Genomic DNA, 19,031 nt, shown 5'->3' with positions numbered 1-19,031 from the left:
AGAGGAACGAATGTGCGGTGGTGGGGGGGGGGTCCTGGTACATAGAGGAACTAATATATATGTGTGTGATGGGGGGGTCTGATGTGCAGGGGCCCCCTACACATCAGACCCACCCATCAGACACATATATATTAGTTCCTCTATGTACCAGTACCCCCCCCCCCCCCCCACCACCGCACATTCGTTCCTCTCTGTACCAGTACCCCCCTGCACATCAGACCCCCCCCCCCCCCCTCATCACACACATTAATTCCTCTCTGTACCAGTACCCCCCTGCCAGGGGGGGGGGGGGGGTACTGGTACAGAGAGGAACTAATGTGTGTGGGGGGAGGGGGGGTGCCTGTCACTCACCAGTACTCTTCAGAAGTTGGATTCCAAAGCAAAGTCGATGTTCTTTGCTGCACCGTCCGACTCCTGACTCCAAGGAGGACCAGTCACTGGTCGCCGCACTGATCGCTCCTCAGTCACAGGCGCGCGGGAAGGAGTTGACGTCACCTAACGTGAGGTCAACTCCCTGCCTGCGCCAGCCTGAGCCGTACTCTGCAACGACCCGCCCCCCTCCACTAGCTGCCCAGCCAACGACATTAGGGAGGAGATACTGCCAGCTCTCCGCTGCGCTCCGGTACCGGAAACCCACGTACTGGGCGCACGGAGAGGTGCTGGTACTCTCCAGGGCAATTTTTGGAAGTGGCGGTACTGAGTACCGCCGCGTTCCGGCCCACTTCAAGCACTATATATATATATATATATATATATATATATATATATATATATATATATATATATATATATATTCACTACTTTTTATTTATATAGAGCTGCAGATTGAGCCAAGTTTATTTATATCTGTCATGTACTTTTTATTCTCCTTGTAAATGTTGTATGTGTCAACTAATGGCTGCAGCCTTTTAAAAACAAATCAAAAAAGAAAAACTCGTTTCACTGCGATGAGTGGCTGACAGGTGCAGAGCCGTCCGCCCAGCAATGTCTATATGTATTAATATACAAATGGATCCCAGCCACCGGCACCCCCAGAACTAGAATATATGGCGTGGATTCAAAAAGGAAAAGTCGTAACGAGCCTTCTCTCCTTCAAAAATGCAGCAAAAAACCTGAACATCACACAAGAAGGTTAACATACCCAAGTGGTATCTTACCTTCTAAACAGACAGCTTCCTCTCCTGGATTTATCAGCCGTAGTTTGGTGTCAGTGATGTCTCTGTTAGTCTGCTTTACGCATTGATATTGTGTCGCCGGCCTGTGGAATCCATAACTTGGAGCGTAGAGTTTTCTTGCTGTGTTCTCCATACAACAAATTACAAGTTCAACAATTCCAGGGGAAAAAAAGCTGCAGTTTTTCTTTACTGAATTATGGTTTTTAGTGAAACTAACTGTGCAGCAACAAGATTGATTGAAGCGTGTTTTCCTGAAAGACTGATTACACACAGCCCCGGAGGACGCGCACTGAACTTTCATATTCTTCTATGTCCGCGCTCCTTCAGGGAACCTATTGATTTGTGTGACCGCTGCAGGAGAACATGGGAAATATTGTCTGAAAACACATTTTTTTTTTTTTAGTTTATTCTTATTTGCCTTCAAGCTCAGGAGGAATCAAAACATTGTGCATTGTCCGAAGATGGAGAGAGCCTTGTCTTGTGGCTGAAAGGATGGAGCAGCTGAGATGACGAAATGCGTGCAGCCATCGCTAATGCTTTCGCAAGACAATGACATTAGTATAACCCTAATAATATCTTTCTAATTAGATGAGCTTTATGGATGTATAGGTTTTATACAGGGTATGTACATATGTCATAAGGGACCTATACCAGCCACAAGTGAAACCTGCTCGATGCATTGTCCAAGGGCTGACACGGTGACATAATACCACATTGTGTAAGAAGAGATTTTCATCACACAGAGGTTTCATTGTACTGACAGCAAGCAGACCTCTAGAAAATTGGGAGAGATGGTATTACAACTTAATGAAGTTCTTTTGCAGAAGAGTTGCCCGTCCCTTTAACTACCGGATAATTTCTATATTATTCTTGTTTCCTGCATTTATTGCAAAACTACAGAATGAAGCTGTGATGGGGATCTAGAGCAAGGGATTATGGGAGCTCTGTAGACTCCTTTGACTGATCTTCACGTCACCTGTTAATCCATAAGGCCTTTCCACAGGGCAGAGCAGCAAGGGCAAAATGAGGTCTTGGTTCTGAAGAAGAAAACAAATGAAATTGGAAATTAATGAGACGAGAAAATGTATTTCTTTTTATGAGTCCAGGAGTTGGCGGCACCTGCCCGGCCATTACAAAAGTGCTGGGGCTGGCGGCTCGAGGAAGGTGACAATCTGAGTGTAAAACTCCTGGCCTCTCGAGGCCGTCACATCTTCAAATACCTCAGGTTTCTTGTTGGTTTTGGTCCTTGGTTCTTTTGTGATGAAATCTGCCAGTGAAGTGAAACGCGTCACCTTGTCAAGACTCTACTCCTCCAGACCTTAATTTTCCATAAAAGTTTTTCGTCCTCCATCTGATCTATAAAGTGCGTCCTGCCTCACTCACATCTAATACTTTTTGTGTTTTCTTTGAATTATCTTCTTAATTACAGACTAAAATCATCAAAACTCAGGAAGAGAAGGAAATCTGGGAAGCCAGGAGATTTTGCTGAATAAATGAACAGAAAGCGAAGGCGCTAGAGTTAACAGAGACTTCCACCTGTAGAGCACATAAAATAACAAAAATCAGGTTTCCTCCACAGCTTCTTTATCCTGTCAGTGACTGAGATTGTCACAGCCCCGCCCCCTGCTGATGATGTCACTGATGACATTGTGATCAGACATGAGGTCACACACCTTATACTACAGGAACATCTATCACTGCTGACAACCTGCCCATATATCATGTGTGAGAGGTTGTCACAGCCCTCTGCTTAGTTAAAGGGGTTGTCCCTTCTGAGACAATGGGGGCATAGTCTGAAAGGTGTGGGTCCTGCACCTATATTGAGAACAGAGCGGGCCAAAGTGGTGGCTGGAGGACTCCCGTCCGGCCACTACCAAGCGCTTTCCCCATAAAAGTGAATGGGAGTGCACCGCACATTACCGGCCACCTCTACCATTCACGTCTATCGGCCCGACGGAAATGGCTCAGAGCTTGGCTATATTCAGTGGCCTCATAGAAATGAATGTAAGGTGGCTGCACATCTGCAGTGCGCCCTCCAAAATTTCGGGGCCCCCATTGTCTCAGATGAGACAACCCCTTTAATATCGCCACTAAACAGTTACATGATCTTCTGTAAATAAGGCCCTGACAACAATATGGGTAAAATTCTGTTTTCACATCTCTATCATTTCTCTCCAGAATTCCGATATGCTACAATATTCATCTCAAATCTTTTTGCTTTTGGGTAAATATAACCTGTAAAACATAAATTCAGCGTAACAACTTTCTTGACAGATTTGCTATAGGACATAAACACATTTTATTATGAGTCCTGTCAGTCTACATCTCTGCACCTATTAATTAATTACTGCAGCTCATTGCCAATTACCGCGCCGTCTGTTCTCTGGTAACGGCTGAGTATTATGCAAAGCTCAGTCCTTTGTTAGAATATTATTTAAATGGTGTTGAATTAATATTAACATTATCAGTTACTGCATAGAGAGTCCAGACTATGTTCTGCAGATCTCTAGAGACTTCAGGGGTGCAATAATCTGCAGGATATAGCACTATATATCAAGAGGTAGAGAGGACAGGGCGATGTTCTGCAGATCTCTAGAGAGGTCAGTGGTGTAATAATCTGCAGCATATATCAGTATTACCCAGGAAGTTGAGAGGATAGAGCGATGTTCTGCTGCTTTCTGATATTTCTTACATTGACCTGAGTCAGCTGATATATACTTATTTTAGCTTTGCTTTGGGTGTCTTCCTCTTAGGCTTATATTCCGTACACTCCTGAGGTCTCGTCGCCCATTGTCTGGTCACATCCCTCACACTTGTAAATTGTTCTCATTCCTTTGCTGGACAAGCCACATCCTGCTGCACAGAGAGTAATTCTGCTGAGTTATGGGTGGGGTGCACAGACCCTCTGCCCATTATTTGGGTTTCTTCTGTGGCAGCATCAGGTATCAGACATCAGTACATTATGTAATATAGGTCACTTCTTCCAAACATAGCCATTCACTTCATCCACAAATCCTGGATGTCAATGAGATGTAAGGGAGAAGGTGAGTAAATCACAAGAGGGATGTGTCACGCTTCGGTGTGGGAGGGAAACACCACACCGAGCATAGGAGGGAAGGAGGAACAGAGAATCAGGCCTGAGAACTAGGGAAGAAAGAGGGACACCGCCTAGTGAAAACCCTGACTAACTACCAGTATGAACAGACCCAGAGGTAGGTGAGTTCATACGCAGGAATACCTAGAGCACTATCTAGCCCTGTAGGACCCTGGTACTAATGGCAGGGACAAGACTACCTGTTCCTCCAAAAGAAAGGACGAATAGGAGTCTCCCTCAGGCCTAATACAAACAATAGGGAAATGCAACACACGGAACCCATACAAAAGGGAAAGGAAAGACTTAACTTCAAAGGAGCAATCGAAGCACCAGGAACTCAGCCGAGATCCAACCACAATCTATCCAAAGGTCCAAACAGAAGCTATAAACCGCACAGCATAGTGCAACTACAAACCGGATTCCAAAAAAGTTGACACTAAACAAATTGTGAATAAAAACTGAATGCAATGATGTGGAGATGGCAAATGTCAATATTTTATTTGTAATAGAAGGTAGATGACAGATCAAACGTTTAATCCGAGTAAATGTATCATTTTAAAGGAAAAATACGTTGATTCCAATTTTCACGGTGTCATTAAATCCCCAAAAAGTTGTGACAAGTAGCAATAAGAGGCTGGAAAAAGTAAATTTGAGCATAACGAAGAGCTGGAAGACCAATTAACACTAATTAGGTCAATTGGCAACATGATTGGGTATAAAAAGAGCTTCTCAGAGTGGCAGTGTCTCTCAGAAGCCAAGATGGGTAGAGGATCACCAATTCCCACAATGTTGAGCAGAAAGACAGTGGAGCAATATCAGAAAGGTGTTACCCAGCGAAAAATTGCAAAGACTTTGCATCTATCATCATCAACTGTGCATAACATCATCCGAAGATTCAGAGAATCTGGAACAATCTCTGTGCGTAAGGGTCAAGGCCGTAAAACCATACTGGATGCCCGGGCCCTTAAACGACACTGCACCACAAACAGGAATGCTACTGTAAAGGAAACCACAGAATGGGCTCAGGAATACTTCCAGAAACCATTGTCAGTGAACACAATCCACCGTGCCATCCGCCGCTGCCAGCTGAAACTCTACAGTGCAAAGAAGAAGCCATTTCTAAGCACGATCCACAAGCTCAGGCGTTCTCACTGGGCCAGGGATCATTTAAAATGGAGTGTGGCAAAATGGAAGACTGTTCTGTGGTCAGACAAGTCACGATTCGAAGTTCTTTTTGGAAATCTGGGACGCCATGTCATCCAGACCAAAGAGGACAAGGACAACCCAAGTTGTTATCAACGCTCAGTTCAGAAGCCTGCATCTCTGATGGTATGGGGTTGCATGAGTGCGTGTGGCATGGGCAGCTTGCATGTCTGGAAAGGCACCATCAATGCAGAAAAATATATTCAGGTTCTAGAACAACATCTGCTCCCATCCAGACGTCATCTCTTTCAGGGAAGACCCTGCATTTTTCAACAAGATAATGCCAGACCACATTCTGCATCAATCACAACATCATGGCTGCGTAGGAGAAGGATCCGGGTACTGAAATGGCCGGTCTGCAGTCCAGATCTTTCACCTATAGAGAACATTTGGCGCATCATAAAGAGGAAGGTGCAACAAAGAAGGCCCAAGACGATTGAACAGTTAGAGGCCTGTATTAGACAAGAATGGGAGAGCATTCCTATTTCTAAACTTGAGAAACTGGTCTCCTCGGTCCCCAGACGTCTGTTGAGTGTTGTAAGAAGAAGGGCAGATGCCACACAGTGGGGAAAATGGCCTTGTCCCAACTTTTTTGGGATTTGTTGACACCATGAAATTCTGATTCAACATATTTTTCCCTTAAAATGGTACATTTTCTCAGTTTAAACTTTTGTTCCGTGATTTATGTTCTATTCTGAATACAATATTAGAAGTTGGCACCTCCACATCATTGCATTCAGTTTTTATTCACGATTTGTATAGTGTCCCAACTTTTTTGGAATCCGGTTTGTATAAATAAGGAAGGTTAAATGACCACATAAGCAACACCTGATGCGAGGGGATTGGCCATTACCAGAAACAACACAGACACCTATTGATCCACAAGGAAAACTGTCAGATCAAACCACGTGTTGCCAGTCTCCCAAATCTCCTACCACTCACTGTCACCGGGACGTCTGTATGTCTTGGTACATCCGTGACAGGATGAGAGCTTCCAGAGGTTAATATCCTCACACATATAGTAGGTTACAGAATAGGGAAGGCTTGATCTGAAGCCTGTATCCAGCCATCAGCCCAGATATTGGCTGTCGGTGCCCTCATCACACTTCTTTCCTATGCCCTGTTCAGCCGGAGGCCCCGTTATCATCCAGCGTGAAGTATCTGGCATTAACCATCTCTGGATCATTGTTTTGGGAGAAGCCTTGGCTCCTGCTGATAACTGATGTTAACAGTGTGACAACCATGTGAAAAAATGTTACTACTGTCGTGTGGATTATTATTTTTTTTTTTCCTGCCCTCTGTTGTTTTCTGTAAATGTATGTTTTTGATATAGACCCTGAACAAATCCCCCTGCTGCTCCTCCTTCCCCTCCACTCCAGTGAAGAACTGCAGCTGCATCCCCCTCCTCCTCATCTTGTACTTGTATCTTCACTGGGACCTTTTAGTGACTGAAGATATTTGTGAGCATTTACAGAGAGGCTGCAGTTGGGATCACAAGCCGCGGGGAGGTGGAGGGCACAGGGTGGATGTTAATGGTGTCCTCCACACCACACACGTTACAAACCCAGGAACTTTTAGATGTCCTTAGTGGGTGCATCTTGTATGTCAAGAGGTTTATCTTCCTGGGCACATCCATTAATCCTGGTTAAAGAGAACAGACTTCTTCCTATCTTGCCTGTAGGGTTTGTATATTTAGCCCTCTAAATGCCTCACAAGAGCCGACTCCAGGGAAACAGAGCTGCCCTATTGACTTTCTGTGATAAACCTACAGCTCCCGAGCAGGGAATAATATCCTGCATTAATGCACTGAACGACTCAGGTAATTAAGGCTTCTTCAACTGCAAAGAGCTTGAGATTAATTAGAAAAAAGTAAAGAACCTGGAAGAGAGGTCAGTGGATATGGGTCGTGTGGGGGAGGGGCAGGCAGCGGGATCAGTGTGATTAGCTTAACGATGAGCCCTGGCTTACTGTATCACCAGAACCTGCAGCCTGGACACTCGGTGACCAGGCGGAGTCCCCCGAATGTGTGTGACCTCCTCAGCTGTAGTCTACACATCGCAGCCTCCTCTGTTCCCTTCTTTGCCTCCATAGAATCTTCAGTCACAGACGTTTTTTTTGGTCGGTGCACCAAACACTTGTCAGCGATCGAAACAGTCCTAAAACTAGACAAAAAGAACGATAAAAGTGGTCCATACTGATACATGGTTACATACTTATTGATACATTGTAATATGTAAATATAGTGATCAGAATAAACTCCTCCCACACCCAGTACTGATGATACCGTGTTTCATTGCAAGCCCCCTTCTCTGCTGAGTGACATCATCATAACCCCCATTATGTGGCTCCTCTGGACGGGGGTCACAGGCTGCAGTTTTATAGCATTAATAGTAACTGTCCAGTAGATCTGGCCATGGAATCATCTGTGTGACCAGTAGGGGGCACTTACCGAGACAGTGGAAGCTGTACGGATTAGGTCTACTCTACCTGCGTTATTTTGCACACACCACACAGACTTTATGTATTACACCTCGGGTGCCCCAGGAATCGGCTTTTATTTCTGGTAATTCTTATCCATTTGCTCGGTTTTACATTTTGGAGACCCAAACTGCAGCAATTGCAGATGTAATGGCAGTGATAGCATGTCACCAGTGGAGCACTGCAGGGAGCACATAATGCACTGCTCCAGAGATAATCAGCAAATCCTACTGCTCTTAATTGGTAATTATGGAGCTTATAAGCATGAACGATGAGAGCAGACGGTAAATGTTACATTGTATTATTACACCTCCATTTTATTAATTACTTCTGAGCCGACATTGAGAGCAACCGTAACCAAAGATGGCGGTATCCTAAAGTCAGACTACCGCCGCACATCACATTTACTGTATATACAGACATCGCTAAGCTGGTCATTCACTGCAGATCTTGGAATGCCAAAAAATAGTCGACCCTCCTCATCCTTTATGGGAGGAGTGTTTAATCCTATGTACTTACATTATCGCCGTTCTGTTATGACCCTGCTACTGCTATACATCAGACTCCAGATAGGTTTGCTGCAGCGCGTGACGTGAAGTCCATTCTTGTCAAGATGGGTGAGAACCGTCAAAATGTTGATCTGAGATGTTCGATTTTTTTTTTTTTTTTGTAAGGTCATTTGGGCCTTGGAAACAATGTTCAATTACAAAATAAATGGTAAAACACAGCGGGGGGAAAAATCACAGAAAGACTTGGGTTATTGGTGGACAGTAACTGTCGGTGCCAAGGCAAATATAATCATGTGATGAATCAAGAGGCCTGGATGCTCCTGGCAAGAACATGGTCCACTGTCCTACTGACCGGACATGGTGTACTGGGCACCTGTGTACAAGAAGGACTAGAGGGGCGACCAATAAGGGAATGGGGAGGGTTGTAGTACAAGGCAGGTGTTCAGACTTGGGGTTATTCAGTTTGGAGAAAATACAGCTTACGGACGCCTTTTGAAAAGTAGTTTAAAAGAAAAAAATCCAGAATCTCCTGTGCAGCTCAGGCCTGAATATCCTGTGGGCGGCTTCCGTCCTCGCGCTGAATTCTGCAGATTGCCCCTTATATCTAGTGGTCTTTACAGCTGTTACTCAGTTATCTTCAGCTTCCTGGGGGGAGCATTTGGGGCCATATTTCGTTTTTTCTTAGTAGCGATGCAGCCCCCCCAGTGCTGACTGTGCCCCCTGAACTCTCCTTTTTCCCCATACTTTCTGCATTCTTCATATTTTGATGATATTTACCTCCTTCTGTTTGCCGTGTCCCTGCCCTCAATTTGCTGCCTGGCACAGGGCATTTATCTACTGATTTGCAGAAATATTGCAAAATTCTTCAATAAAGAACAGCCGGTTCCAGAACCAAAGAGGAGCACGACCCCGCCGCTCGTCTTATTATCAGATGCTCACACTTCTCTGCCGCAGCCAATAAAATCCATACAACAAACTTTTAAAACTCATATTAACGAGGCGAGAAAAACTCCTATTAATACTTAACCAAACAAAGCGGATCCAAGAATAGAAGGTGGCGGCGCGGAGCGCAGGCAGATCCTGACATCATGGAGCCGTCATCGCTTACAGGTGTGGAAGAGGAGAGGGGGCTCATATCAAAAAATAAATGAGACCGCCCTCTGACCATGCAACTCTAAAGCCCCTGTTCCTGGAGGGGGTCCAGCACTGCTTCCTTCTTATTACGGTTGAAAAAAATCACAAGTCAAATTTAGCCAATGAATAGGTGTGGAAGAGAATCTTAGGGAAGGGGAGTGAGACCCCAAACTTCTATGCGTTTTCATAGGTATTAATGTTATTTAATTTTAAAACCATCCCCTGTTCCTGCCGTTCCCACGTCCTGAGGAGATTACTCCAGTTATACAGTTCTAATGGTGAAGAACCCTTGTCACCTCCGAGACAGAACTTCTCCTCCAGGCGGAGGCAGGGCCCTCTTGTATTTTGAGGAGATTTTACATGGAACAGCTTTTCACCATATTTTTTGTAGAGGCCATTTGTACGGGATAATAAGGCCCCCCCCTTGGTCGCCTCTTAAAACTGAGTAAATGTAATTCTTTGACTTGTTCCTCGTAATGAAGATCCTTATTAGTTAAGTTGTTCTTCTTTGTACTTTTTTTTCTGCCTTCACAGCATTTGAGTTCCTCACTCCTTTTACTCTTTGTATTTTCTCAATTTTTGCCAATCGGTAAGTTGGCAGGGGCCAAACTAATTTTTGACCCACGAGGTACATAGCAGCTTTTAGAAACACCGCCCCAAACACGCTTTGCATTACAGACCTGGCCACCTACCCACAATTGTAAATATCCCAGGCTCCTGCCATCCAAGACCAGAAGTGTGCATGAATACTCTGTACTAGTCCACAGCTGCAATCTCAATTCTGCTTGTTATTATTGTACATGGCCATTAGCTGAACCTCTTTGATGAACATCTAAAATTCAGGGGGATGGTGGAAGTTTTTCACATTCGGTATGGACACTCAGGGAATGCTGGGAAATTACGCCTACAGAATTGTGTGTACACCTGTACAGTAAGTTACAGGATTTAACTCCGGATCAGTACAGGATAAGTAATGTATGTACACAGTGACTGCACCAGCAGAATAGTGAGTGCAGCTCTGGAGTATAATGCAGGAGGTAACTCAGGATCAGTACAGGATAAGTAATGTATGTACACAGTGACTGCACCAGCAGAATAGTGAGTGCAGCTCTGGAGTATAATGCAGGAGGTAACTCAGGATCAGTACAGGATAAGTAATGTATGTACACAGTGACTGCACCAGCAGAATACTGAGTGCAGCTCTGGAGTATAATACAGGATGTAACTCAGGATCAGTACAGGATAAGTAATGTATGTACACAGTGACTGCACCAGCAGAATAGTGAGTGCAGCTCTGTAGTGTAATACAGGATGTAACTCGGGATCAGTACAGGATATGTGAATATGCCGCTTTTGGATATGATACCTTTATTATGGTACACATAGGTGGCTGACACTTTGACTTGTCATAGATCGGCAGATGATAAACTCATCTATACGTGTCATTAAACTTACATCATCTCCTGCACTCGCTGTTTTGTGTCTCCAGCACCCGGAGGTATAATAATGTCTCATCATATGTGTGATGATCATGCCCTGGGTACATTAGTCACTGACTGATGCTCCTCAGGTTCGATGACCCGGGTGGCAGCCTGGTGTCTCTTTAGCTTTCAGCACAACATTTACCATCATCCGGTGCTAATTAACTGATAAATTGCTTTCAACATTTTGGATGAACAGGACTTTGGGATTCGATTGCTGTTTGCCCTTCACTTCATTGATGGCTTTCACTGACTTTGTGTCTCTTTGCTCGTCCAGTGATTGCTATGTTCTGTGAAGCTTGGCCTCCAGCATCCTCACCTCCCCACTGACAGGCCCTACACATGCATTGATGAAAGGAAACTTTCATTAAACAGTCTAAATACCTTCAGTGTGTGGCTGTCTGGAGATGTTGGGAGTTGTGGTATCCCTCATTACAAGTCTCGGAGGCTGCCGACGGCATTACAAGACTCGCTGGCTGCCGACGGCATTACAAGTCTCGGAGGCTGCCGACGGCATTACAATACTCGCTGGCTGCCGACGGCATTACAAGACTCGGAGGCTGCCGACGGCATTACAAGACTCGCTGGCTGCCGACGGCATTACAAGACTCGGAGGCTGCCGACGGCATTACAAGTCTCGGAGGCTGCCGACGGCATTACAAGTCTCGGAGGCTGCCGACGGCATTACAAGTCTCGGAGGCTGCCGACGGCATTACAAGTCTCGGAGGCTGCCGACGGCATTACAAGTCTCGGAGGCTGCCGACGGCATTACAAGACTCGGAGGCTGCCGACGGCATTACAAGACTCGGAGGCTGCCGACGGCATTACAAGTCTCGGAGGCGGCCGACGGCATTACAAGACTCGGAGGCTGCCGACGGCATTACAAGACTCGCTGGCTGCCGACGGCATTACAAGTCTCGGAGGCTGCCGACGGCATTACAAGTCTCGGAGGCTGCCGACGGCATTACAAGTCTCGGAGGCTGCCGACGGCATTACAAGTCTCGGAGGCTGCCGACGGCATTACAAGACTCGGAGGCTGCCGACGGCATTACAAGACTCGGAGGCTGCCGACGGCATTACAAGTCTCGGAGGCTGCCGACGGCATTACAAGACTCGGAGGCTGCCGACGGCATTACAAGACTCGGAGGCTGCCGACGGCATTACAAGACTCGGAGGCTGCCGACGGCATTACAAGACTCGCTGGCTGCCGACGGCATTACAAGTCTCGGAGGCTGCCGACGGCATTACAAGTCTCGGAGGCTGCCGACGGCATTACAAGTCTATTTTCAGTTATAGAACTTGTTCTGATGGCTGACCCTTTGTTATTGCAGCTCCCCCTTGTGGTCGTTACCCTGAGACCTGGTGCACAGATCCTCACCAGCCGTATATTCTGTGTATCTGATTCCTATCCTCGGGACGTGTTAACCGCGGTGACAGATTTAATATTGTTTGTGTTCTGTTTGATAACAGTTTATTGGCAGCGGCTGCGTATCAGTTCACAAAATCGCACGGAGCACAAAGCTTTCACCCATGGCAATGAAGACGGCAAAATCTGAAGACTTGAAGGATGTCAAAATATTTCCTGTTTATTCCTCCCCTTGAGGGCTCCGCTCTGTGTTTGGGGGGGAGGCTCCATGGTCTGTACAGTGTGCGGTTCATTGAGACAGACCTTGAATGTGGTGCGTTAGCACCAGGACGGGAGCGGAATAGCAATGCTCCTGATAACCCTTCATGTGTCACCTTCCTGGTGTATCTGCCACAGATTTTCTACTTGATGTTTAATGTGATCTCGTTATGGAACGTCCAGCTATAGATGTCATTTCATTACAGGTCCAGTGCTCTGCGCTGGTAAATCTATATCTTATAGGAGCGATGATCTATGTGCCTCAGACCAAATATCTTCACATAGCTATTAGTGTTGATTGCGAATATTCTAATCGCAAATTTTTATCGTGAATATCGGCACTTTGAGAATTCGCGAAGATGTATAATATCGCGCTATATCTTCGTAATCGCGAATATTCTAGATTTTTTTTTTTTTCTTCAGTAACCTCCCTTGCTTGTGGGCCAATGAGAAGGTTGCAATGTTTTTGTCAGAGCTTAGCAACATCCTTAGCAACCAATAGGAAAGTTGCCTCCCCCTTACTATATAAGAACCTCCCCAGCAGACATTTTCTGCTGTGTTTTTTTTTTTTTTTTTTTTTGCAGTTCTGAGAGAGAGAGAGAGAGCGGTGTCATTGCTGAGCTCTGTGCTTTCATCTGGATCCTATTCCTTATCCAATTACATTAGATAGCGCGCGCGTATATATATATATATATATATATATATATATATATTACAGATAGTCAGTGTAGGTTATATCCTGATCTAGTGGAGCTGATAGGGTCCAGTGCAGGGTGTTAGGCAGTGTGATAGGGATTACTTTTTCTCTGCTGTCCATACATACATGCTACAGACACAGTGCTGTGATGTCACAACAATACTTAGTGCATCAATCAGTAATATCTACTCAGACCTGATAAAATGGGAAGTTGCATGTATTGCACAAACAATATGCGCATCCTTAGTGCCAATTTGCGCAATTGCGAAAATTACGAGATCGCGAATGCTAGAATTTGCGAATTTATTGCGAACATTATGCGAAAAATTCACGAAATATCGTGAAAACGAATATTGCCTATGCCGCTCATCACTAATATTAGCCATTGATAACATTTATGTTTCCCCAACTTCTGGATCAGGAGGCATATGTGGCTCCTCTTATGTATGACCAAAGGCACTGACAATATAGCAGATATATTATGACCACCAAATAATGCCAGTACAATACTAGCATCATAGTTCACAATGTATCGGCATGTTTCTGCTTTGTGTTTCTCCATATTTTCTTTCCTAGGTTTTTGAATTGCATGTGACTCCTGACCATCAAGCTCAAATGTGACATATAATATTCTGTTAGCTCACTACATACAGATTATACAGCCACCACTAGAGGGAGCTCAGGAGAGTACTACATACAGATTATACAGCCACCACTAGAGGGAGCTCAGGAGATTATTACATACAGATATATACAGCCACCACTAGAGGGAGCTCAGGAGATTATTACATACAGATATATACAGCCACCACTAGAGGGAGCTCAGGAGATTACTACATACAGATATATACAGCCACCACTAGAGGGAGCTCAGGAGATTACTACATACAGATATATACAGCCACCACTAGAGGGAGCTCAGGAGATTACTGCATACAGATATATACAGCCACCACTAGAGGGAGCTCAGGAGATTATTACATACAGATATATACAGCCACCACTAGAGGGAGCTCAGGAGATTACTACATACAGATATATATAGCCACCACTAGAGGGAGCTCAGGAGATTACTACATACAGATATATATAGCCACCACTAGAGGGAGCTCAGGAGATTATTACATACAGATATATACAGCCACCACTAGAGGGAGCTCAGGAGATTATTACATACAGATATATACAGCCACCACTAGAGGGAGCTCAGGAGATTACTACATACAGATATATACAGCCACCACTAGAGGGAGCTCAGGAGATGACTATATACAGTCACCACTAGGGGGAGCTCAGGAGATTACTACATACAGATATATACAGCCACCACTAGAGGGAGCTCAGCAGATTACTACATACAGATATATGCAGCCACCACTAGAGGGAGCTCAGGAGATTACTACATACAGATATATACAGCCACCACTAGAGGGAGCTCAGGAGATTACTACATACAGATATATAGCCACCACTAGAGGGAGCTCAGGAGATTACTACATACAGATATATATAGCCACCACTAGAGGGAGCTCAGGAGATTATTACATACAGATATATACAGCCACCACTAGAGGGAGCTCAGGAGATTACTACATACAGATATATACAGCCACCACTAGAGGGAGCTCAGGAGATGACTACATACAGATATATACATGTCACCACTAGGGGGAGCTCAGGAGATTACTGCATACAGATATATACAGTCACCACTAGAGGGAGCTCAGGAGATTACTGCATACAGATATATACAGCCACCACTAGAGGGAGCTCAGGAGATTACTACATACAGATATATACAGCCACCACTAGAGGGAGCTCAGGAGATTACTACATACAGATATATACAGCCACCACTAGAGGGAGCTCAGGAGATTACTGCATACAGATATATACAGCCACCACTAGAGGGAGCTCAGGAGATTACTGCATACAGATATATACAGCCACCACTAGAGGGAGCTCAGGAGATTACTACATACAGATATATACAGCCACCACTAGAGGAAGCTCAGGAGATTACTACATACAGATATATACAGTCACCACTAGAGGGAGCTCAGGAGATTACTACATACAGATATATACAGCCACCACTAGAGGGAGCTCAGGAGATTACTACATACAGATATATACAGCCACCACTAGATGGAGCTCAGGAGATTACTACATACAGATATATACAGTCACCACTAGAGGGAGCTCAGGAGATTACTACATACAGATATATACAGACACCACTAGAGGGAGCTCAGGAGATTACTGCATACAGATATATACAGTCACCACTAGAGGGAGCTCAGGAGATTACTGCATACAGATATATACAGCCACCACTAGTGGAGATCACTATATGCCATATAAATCTATGGCTGTGTATAGAGAAGTAAGGGGTTTGGAGTTCAGTTACATCCATCTCCACTTCCAGGTAGCAGTGATCTTCACTCTTCATTCCACCCTCATCATATCTTCTCCTGTCATTTCTACCATCATCCTCTTCTGCTTTATGCATGCTACACCGTGCTGAGCCAGATTAGTGCAACATCAGGCTTAGAAAATAGAACAAACTTGACTGCACTTCAGCAAATCTGCTAAATCCAGGACGTTGATATTGATCAGAATTTTCCGCCTGACGCGCTATGACACAGAACATTTTGCTTGGACGCCGTGTGTGTTTCGGCAGTGCCAGAGAAAACGTCTGTCCACTGCACGGCCGGGAGCTCGGGTCTTCAGGCGTTGCGCTATGTTAGTGTTTCCTTAATTGGACAACTTGTCTTTTTAGGCTTTCAGAGCGGAGATTGAAGTGTAGAAGAATGGAGATTATCGGAGAGGAAGTGAGCGCCCTGCTCAGGTAGGACGTTGTCTCAGGGAATTGCATTGTGAGCATTTCCCCAAGTCTCCCTCTGCTCACAGTGCAGCAGCTCCAGGGTACGCCGCCGGCCCTATCTATCCTTTATACTTTCTTCCCTTTTATTATCCACTCCTAATTTTGGCTTCCAAAACTGCATGCAAAAACCTGACGTGTGGCCGTGCCCTTAGAGTCCAGGAGGTGCCCGTATCTGGGCAACTTCTACATTTGTAGAGTAATATGTTTTATTACTCAGCTCCAGGGCAGAGGACGACCAGCCTTCTGTTCTTAAAGGGGGCCTAAACCTTTGCTTCTCAGAGCACTCTGCACTTTTGGGTTTTCATCAGCTCTGCTCTGCTTTTCCATCGTGCAGAGTTCGTTCTCTGCGAAATAAGTTCTGTATGTATCCTGATTGTGGTCAGTACTGATGGAGAGCTGCAAATCCTGTGCACACAGTTACATGTATCCCCCATCACTAGCATGAGGATACCAGCTTGTTGCATACACTGTGTGTCATAAGCTTCTGAGCGCCCCCTAGAGGTGTCTGCAGGTGGCATCATTTTATTATGTAACTGTCTATGCAGAGGATTTGGAGCTCTGTATCAGAAAAACAGCCCAGTGATTCCCATGGCGATATCATAAACACATGGCATTAAATGGTTTACACTATGCAGTCTCCTGCTTTGAGTGTGCATCCTTCCCCTTTAATTCCTATCTATTATAACAATTTATTACCAGTTGCGTCTTTACTGAGGCGATTTAATGATGTTTCTGGTGTAAGACTAGAAGGGTCACTTCTTCACTGTGAACTTTTCTCTCTAAACATCTGAATTGGATTTAATTACACTCAAATAAATTAAAATGAAAGTGCGAGGACATGACAACCGCACAGAAGAACTCCTGCATCCTGACTCAGCCCCCACCATTGTTATCCCAAAAACGCAGAGATCATGATAAGCGACGATAACCAATCTGAAGGCGGAAAATGGATTTGTGACCAGTGGAATGTGAGGGGCACCTTGTAATATCGAGAGTATGAGAAATCAAGCTGATTGGAAGAGGGGAAGCGGTGATTTGGTGGGCGAGAATGGAGGAGTTTACTAACTACTTTACACCAGTTTTGAAAAACTGGAAATGGTTTACCTGGAGGGGAATTTTCAACACTAAACCCCGAAAATGCCACACATTTTGGCCCAAATCTGTGTCTGCTCATAACAGGCATACAGGTGAAACTCGAAAAGTCCATTTATTTCGGTTAATGCAAATTAAAAGGAATTGCATTAAAGGGAACCTGTCACCGAGATTTTGTGTATAGAGCTGAGGACATGGGTGCTAGATGGCCACTAGCACATCCGCAATACCCAGTCCCCATAGCTCTGTGTGCTTTTATTGTGTAAAAAAAACGATTTGATACATATGCAAATTAACATAAAATAGTCATATCTTACTTGTGTGACGAGGGAAGAGTCATATTTTCAAGCTCTGACTCATCTCAGGTTAATTTGCATATGTATCAAATCGGTTTTTATACACAATAAAAGCACACAGAGCTATGTTGGTGTTCAAGACGGATCTGTTTTGGCTATGTTACAGATAATACAAACGGCTCCGTTCTTAACGGATGCAAAAGCTTGTATTATCTGATGGATCCGTCTGTGCAGATCCTTGAGGGATCCGCACCAAACACGAGTGTGAAAGTAGCCTTATAATGGAGGGAATTGTCCCTCCTCATTGGTCACCCATGGAGACGGCGAGCGTCGGTTGATAGGAGCATCTGCAATGTTCATACTGCCCCTGATCACGTGACGCTTGGTGGGCAGGGCTATGATGTTGATGGGAGGGGTTTCTAGTTTAAATGAGCCTGAACTTCGCGGCCGCCCTAGTACCAGAGCGCTGCCCCTACAGACAAGAGGGGAGCGCATGTTGCTCTGATACTTGTTTAAATCACTATGCAAGCTCCTCATGATACTAGGAAACGCGTCGAGCTTAGACAGTGTGGGCACTTAGCATAGTCGAGGCAGTGTGGGCACTCAGCATAGTCGAGGCAGTGTGGGCACTTAGCATAGTCGAGGCAGTGTGGGCACTTAGCATAGTCGAGGCAGTGTGGGCACAGCATAGTCGAGGCAGTGTGGGCACTTAGCATAGTTGAGGCAGTGGGGGCACTTAGCATAGTCGAGGCAGTGTGGGCACTTAGCATAGTCGAGGCAGTGTGGGCATTTAGCATAGTCGAGGCAGTGTGGGCACTTAGCATAGTCGAGGCAGTGGGGGCACTTAGCATAGTCGAGGCAGTGTGGGCACTTAGCATAGTCGAGGCAGTGGGGGCACTTAGCATAGTCGAGGCAGTGTGGGAACTTAGCATAGTCGAGGCAGTGGGGGCACTTAGCATAGTCGAGGCAGTGTGGGCACTTAGCATAGTCGAGGCAGTGGGGGCACTTAGCATAGTCGAGGCAGTGGGGGCACTTAGCATAGTCGAGGCAGTGGGGGCACTTAGCATAGTCGAGGCAGTGGGGGCACTTAGCATAGTCGAGGCAGTGGGGGCACTTAGCATAGTCGAGGCAGTGGGGGCACTTAGCATAGTCGAGGCAGTGGGGGCACTTAGCATAGTCGAGGCAGTGTGGGCACTTAGCATAGTCGAGACAGTGGGGGCACTTAGCATAGTCGAGGCAGTGGGGGCACTTAGCATAGTGCAGTATCTTGGCTGCTAAGAGCAGGTAGTGGCTGTCTATTCTCCCTGAATTGGCCTCACTAGTTTTTTAGCTGAGGGCTAGCTGTGTCAACAGGCAGCGTG

The sequence above is a fragment of the Bufo bufo genome, chromosome 11, assembly GCF_905171765.1.
Source record: "Bufo bufo chromosome 11, aBufBuf1.1, whole genome shotgun sequence".
In the NCBI taxonomy this organism is placed as follows: Eukaryota; Metazoa; Chordata; class Amphibia; order Anura; family Bufonidae; genus Bufo; species Bufo bufo.
This window is presented reverse-complemented; position numbering follows the sequence as displayed.